The following is a 7061-nucleotide window of genomic DNA, read 5'->3' as shown; positions in this document are numbered from 1 at the left end:
TTAGCCTGTGGGTCTCCAGAGGCAGCTGACAGATACTGACGGACCAAGCAGAATGCGGCTCAGGCAGTTGCTGAAGCAAAAATTTGGGTGTGGGAGGAGTTCGGTGAGGCCATGGAAAGCGATTTTTAGTCAGCCTGAAGAAATTCTGGCAGCTCAGGAAAGGGAAGTGGTCTGTCCTGACTGTTTACCTCAGCTGCAGACATCATCTGGTGGTGGAAGGAATACTTCAAGGATTTAATTTGATTTGATTAGATAGAACTTTATTGATCCCTTTGGGCAGGTTTCCTCAGGGAAATTTAAATTCCAGCAGCATCATTACAGGATAAACAAAGAATAGAAAATAGGGGAAAAAAACCTTCTAGATAAATTAAGCATTTACATCTACAAATATAAAAAAAAGAATAAGACACGAGGGGGGGGGGGGGGAGTCCAGCAGGAGATGTATTGCATATTATATTGCACATTTATATTACACATTGTCCAGTATTGCTTTTTGTCAGGCTAGGCTACTGTTCCTTCCCATCCTCTGTCCTCCTGTTACCCCTCCTCCCCCCCAGAGAGGAGGAGGATCTCCTCAATCCTACCTTCATGTCGTCTGAGGAGGACGCAGATTCTGAGGGTGCTTGGGGAGGACTCGCCCATCACAGGCTGAGGTTGCCAAGGTGGTTAAAAAGCTCCTTGGTGACCAGGCTCTAGGGGTGGATGAGATTTGTCTTGAGTTCCTGAAGGTGCTGGATGTTGTAGGGCTGTCTTGGCTGACACACCTCTCCAACATTGCGTGGAGGTTGGGGACAGTACCTCTGCATTGGCAGACTGGGGTGGTGGTCCTCCTTTTTAAAAAGGGGGACCGGAGAGTGTGTTCCAACTATAGGGGGATCACACTTCTCAGCCACCGTGGGAAAGTCTATGCTGGGGTGCTGGAGAGGAGAGTCTGGTCGATAGTTGAACCACAGATCCAGGAGGAACAATGCAGTTTTTGTCCTGGCCACGGAACACTGGATCAGCTCTTTACCCTTGCAAGGGTACTGGAAGGTGCATGGGAGTTTGCCCAACCGGTCTACATGTGTTTTGTGAACCTGGAGAAGGCTTACAACCGTGTCCCTCGGGGTGCCCTATGGGGGGTGCTTTGGGAGTATGGGGTTCGGGGCCCACTGCTGCAGGCCATTTGGACACTGTATGACCAGAGCAGGAGTTTGCTTTGCATTGCTGGCAGCAAGTCTGACTTTTTCCTGGTGAAAAAAATATTCTACAGAGGGACTATTGAGAGCATTCTGAGCAGCTGTATCATGGTCTAGTTTGGAAACTGCACTGTCTCGGATCACAAGACCCTCCAGCAGATAGTGAGGACGGCTGAGAAGATCACTGGAGTCTGTCTTCCCTCCGTCATGGACATTTACACCACACGCTGAATCCAGAAAGTCACCAGCATTGTGGCCGACCCCACACACCCTTCACACAATCTCTTCACTCTCCTGCAGTCTGGAAAAAGGTACCGAAGCATTTGGGCCTTCACAGCCAGACTCTGTAACAGTTTCTTCCCAAATGCAATCAGACTCCTCAACTCTGATGGACTGGACTGATACACACAGACCACAGATCACACCACTCTCACTGCAGTCTTTCCAAAATGAACAATAATGCACTATCACTTTTTACAATGTTTACAATGCTTCAATGTTTACATTTATTTTTTTAAACATATTGGACCTTCGGGCGGCACGGTGGTGTAGTGGTTAGTGCTGTCGCCTCACAGCAAGAAGGTCCGGGTTCGAGCCCCGTGGCCGGCGAGGGCCTTTCTGTGTGGAGTTTGCATGTTCTCCCCGTGTCTGCGTGGGTTTCCTCCGGGTGCTCCGGTTTCCCCCACAGTCCAAAGACATGCAGGTTAGGTTAACTGGTGACTCTAAATTGACCGTAGGTGTGAGTGTGAATGGTTGTCTGTGTCTATGTGTCAGCCCTGTGATGACCTGGCAACTTGTCCAGGGTGTACCCCGCCTTTCGCCCGTAGTCAGCTGGGATAGGCTCCAACTTGCCTGCGACCCTGTAGAAGGATAAAGCGGCTAGAGATAATGAGATGAGATGAGATATTGGACCTTCTGTACATTGTCATTGACAGGTAATGTTTGGCACTGGACTGTCTGTTTGTGCTAGTTGTCTTTTTTTTTTTTTGCACTGTCCTTGATGTTCGTGCAGTTTCTTGTCTGCAATGTATGCACTCGCTGCTCTCTTGCACTTTATGTTGTATATGTATACTGTAGTCCTGTGATGTTTAGATTGCTGCTTGTAGTCCTGTGATGTTTACTGTAGCACCATGGTCCTGGAGAAACTTTGTTTCATTTTAAGTGTGTACTATACCAACTGTAAATGGTTGAAATGACAAAAATAAAACCTTGGCCTTGACCTATCTTCTGCGCTGGACTCATGTGGAACATTGCACAAATACACATTCAGGAACACACACACACACACACTGAGGAATAAACACACTTATGTTGCTTCCAAATATCTCTATATGCAAACAATTCTACACTTCAGATAGAGCAACATGGGCACACTTGTGGCTGGTTCACTCTAGCCTGGGCCTGCCCATCCTAAGTGTGACGCAACATGGGGGCCTGTTGCGAACTTAGTCTGGCAAGGCAAGCTATCTCCCGCTCTTCCAAGCACCTGAAAAATCAGGAGCCAATCAACTTTGAGCATCTCCAACGGCCCTGGGTAGAGGCATGTTCAAGGCAGTGATGTAGTAGAACTGCGACCAGAAGCCATAGATTGTTTACAGAATCTATGCCGGAAGCGCTTCATTCACTAGAAACATTTTGAACATGGAGCAGCGGCAAGCCTTTGACACAGCGGTAGATGCTGTATTGAAAGCATTCAACGGGAAGTTCTCATTGAAAACGGAGCAAAGAGCAGCCCTGGAAGTATTTATCTTCTTCCTGTTACTCAAGCAGTTTCCGTTGTGTCACATACATCAGAGGAAAGAGTGATGTGATTGGTTTAAGCTTTGTCACAGCCTTTTCTGGCTTCAACCAGTAACAAACTGAGGCATTTCAGGGAGGCGGGTCAACCACGCGCTTTGGGAAACGGTTGGGCTTAATATCTTTGCCAGACCAATGCTCGCAGAGCTTTGAAGTTGCGTTAGCCAGACTAGGTTCACTCACTTATTCTGGTCATGTTTATTACATGCGCATTCCAACCAGTAGTACAGAACATCAGCACATTGGTGGAAGTGTGGTGCAACTCTCATCGGTAACACTGGTGGACTGTCACAATAGTTCACAGCAGTCTGCTGACACTGTGAAGGATCCAGAGGCATCAGCATTTGATCCACATGGCGGTTCCATGTGCCTTGTGTTCCCACATTTACTTTGTATGAGACAGGTCCAATCTTTTCCATGACAACACCCTGTGCCCACTTCTCCTCCCCCTTTCTATAGTCACACACAAGGACTGACTCTCCAACATCAAACTGTCTGTCCTTAGAGTGTAGTTGGCGGCTTTGCCATTGAGCATCCTGTGACCTTTGCACTGCTTCGGTCATGCTGGGTTTCAGGAAATCCAACCATGAACGCAGCCTGCGTACAAGGAACAGCATTGCTGGCGTTTCTTTAGTTGTCGCATGGGGAGTGTTCCTGTATGTCAACAGAAAAGTATCAAGGCATTGTTGCACCTGTACTGTGCCTTTTGAGGACTTTAAAGTTTGTTTAAACATTTGTACAAAGCATTCCACCAAGCCATTGGTGGAAGGATGGTACAGCGCGGAACGAATGTGTTGGACTCTGTTGGATTTCAGAAATGCACTGAATTCTTCAGAGCAAAACTGGGGTCCATTGTTGCTCACAAGGATGTGGAGAATGCCATAGCGACTAAACAGTCCTCTGAGCACTTGAATGGTCTTAGTAGATGTGGTGCTGTCCATAATATGTACCTCAGGCCACTTTGAATGAGCATCCACAGTGACCAGGTACGTGTCCTTCAAATGGATCAGCAAAGTCCACATGTATCCTTTCCCAAGGACTGGAGGGCCACATCCATGGGTGTAGAGGTGCTAGCCCAGGCTCTTTTTGTACCCTCTGACAGGAGTGGCAGGATTTAGCATGGAGCTCGATTTGAGAATCAGTGCCGGGCCACCAAATATAACTGCATGCCAGGCTCTTTATCCTCACTACACCTGGGTGTGCAGTGTGAAGTTCTTTGAGCACCCGGGGGCGCAGTTTGGGTGGCACAATGACTCTCACACCCCACATGAGGCATCCCTGTTGTATAGTGAGATCTTGCTGGCACAGCAGGTAGGGTGACAGCTCTTCACCAGCATCCTTTGCAGCTGGAAAATGACCAGTTGAGGTAATGTCCAGGACACGTGACAAGATGGGATCAGACATGGTGTCACATCTGATCTCGGTGTTACTAGATTAGATTAGATAAAACTTTATTGATCCCTTTGGGTGGGTTCCCTCAGGGAAATTAAGATTCCAGCAGCATCATTACAGATAAACAGAGAAAAGAAATAGAGGAAACTTCTAGATAAATTAAAATAAATTAAGTATTTACATATACAAATATAAAAATAATAAGATATGGGGAAGAGATGAAGGGGGGGGGGGAGGCAGCAGGAGAGACATTGCACATTGTCCGGTATTGCTTATTTTTAGGCTAGGCTACTGCTCCTTCCCATCCTCTGTCCTCCTGTTACCCCTCCTACCCCCGAGAGAGGAGCTGTAGAGTCTGATGGCATGAGGGACAAAGGACTTTTTAAGTCTGTTCGTCCTGCACTTGGGAAGGAGCATTCTGTCACTGAACAGGCTCTTCTGGTTGCTGATGACAGTGTGCAGAGGGTGACTGGCATCGTCCATGATGTTCAATAGTTTGTTCATAGACCTCTTCTCTGCCACCGTCACCAGAGAGTCCAGCTTCATGCCGACCACAGAGCCAGCCCACCTGATCAGTTTGTCCAGCATGGATGTGTCCTTCTTGGATGTGCTGCCCCCCCAGCACACCATGGTATAAAACAGGAACTAACTAACTGGTAAGGTGTCCAACTGCAAGGTGTAGAATACATCTACTGTGCTCAACTTCTCCTTATGGGTGTGTGTGAGTGGTAGCCTCAAAAGTCCATTGGCATTTGCATGTAATGCACCTTTTCAATATTGAATGGTGTAATTGTGTGCAGATGGGAGTAGTGCCCAACGCTGCATTCAGGCTTCAGCCATGGACGGAGTACTTTTCACTGGACTCAGGATGGACGTCAGCGGGCAATGGTCAGTGAGTAGGGTGAACTTGTTACCATAGAGATACTGGTGAAACTTACGTACTCCAAAGACTATTGCCAATACCTCCCTCTCGATCTGAGCATAGTTCTGCTCTGCTTTGCTGAGCATGAATGATGCATAGGCGATGGGTCTTTCTTCACTGTTAGGCATGAAATGTGAGAGCACTGCTCCCACGCCATACAGTGAAGCATCACATGTGAGGTGAAGCGGCAGCTTTGGATTGTAATGTGTGAGTACTTCCTGTGATACAAGGAGTGCTTTAGCTTTCTGAAACGCTGACTCACAGGTTGTGGTCCACTGCCATTTCTTTTCTTTAATGAGCAGTTTATTAAGTGGTCTCAGAACAGTGGCCAGGTTTGGAATGAAACGTCCATAGTAGTTCAGCATTCCTAGAAATGAACGTAGCTGACTAACATCACCTGGTGCTGGTGCCTCCACAATGGCACATACCTTCTCTGGTGATTTGTGGAGCCCAGCTGCATCGATGATGTGGCCTAAATATTCCACAGACTCCTGGAAAAACAGGCACTTCTCTTGCTTGAGATGCAGGCCCTGATCTTCTAGCCTGTCCAAGACTGCATCCAGAGTTTTGAGGTGAGACTGCGCATCAGAACCACTGACAAGAATGTCGTCCAGGTAGCAATGAGTGTATGGCAGTCCGCAAAGCACTTTGTCCATAGCCCTTTGGAATAAAGCAGGCGATGACGCTACGCCAAATGGTAAGCGGTTGAAATGAAACAGTCCTTTCTGTGTTGTGACAGTCAACAGCTCTTTTGATTGTTCTTCCACCTCCATCTGTAGATAAGCATTTGATAAGTCCAACTTACTGAAGCATTGACCTCCTGCTCGAGATGCAAAGAGGTCCTCAATGCGTGGAATTGGGTACTTATCCACACAGAGGGCTGGGTTGAGGGTGACCTTGAAATCCCCACACAGCCTCACTGCATTATCTTGTTTAATCACTGGCACTACGGGCATACCCCAATCACTGTGCTCTACGGGCGATATCACTCCCAGTTCTGTCAGACGTTTTAACTTGGCCTCCACTCATGGTCGCATGGCATAGGGCACATTGTGTGGAGGACAGAATTTTGGAACACTGTTGGGTTTAAGTGTCAATGTGGCTTTAATCCCTTTCATTGTTCCAAGCCCTTTAGAGAAAACAGCTGAATGTCTCTTTAACACAGCCTCCAAGGTGTCTTTCTCTTTTTGATCAATGGCATACACAGTCTTTAAATTTCTCCAGTTCAATTTAATAGCTCTCAGCCACTCTCTACCAAAAAGTGGTGGTGCATCTATTTTCACAACGTACAAGGGTAACTTAGCACACTGCTTGTTCAACTTTACCTGCACCTTGATGACCCCTTCAGGTGTGAGAGGTTCTCCTGTGTATGTCCTTAGCATGACATCAGTGGGTTGTAAAGGCAGCTGGCTGAGCGTGCTTTTGTACTGTTCCCAAGGAATCAAAGACACAGCAGCCCCTGTATCCAATTCCATCTCCATCTTCTTTCCATTTACTATAGGCAGCACAGAGATTCATGAATATTTCCCCTTTTCAGACAATGCATATAGTCCCAAATCAGAGTCAGTATCGGATTTAGTTTCCTCGCTTTCACTTTCATTTACTCTTGCATCCACCTGATGAATTCTCTTCTTTTTGCTTTTAATACTGTTTAATTGCATTACCTTTCTGCTCAGATTTTTCTTCTTTGTGTTTCCATCTGTCTTGGTTGCTTTGGCCCTTGCTGGTGCACATCCTTTTCGTGTGGCCTACTCTCTTGCACCGGTGACATT

The sequence above is a fragment of the Neoarius graeffei genome, chromosome 1 (assembly GCF_027579695.1).
Source record: "Neoarius graeffei isolate fNeoGra1 chromosome 1, fNeoGra1.pri, whole genome shotgun sequence".
Taxonomy (NCBI): domain Eukaryota; kingdom Metazoa; phylum Chordata; class Actinopteri; order Siluriformes; family Ariidae; genus Neoarius; species Neoarius graeffei.
The sequence above is the reverse complement of the archived record's forward strand: the minus strand, read 5'-3'. Positions refer to the sequence as shown.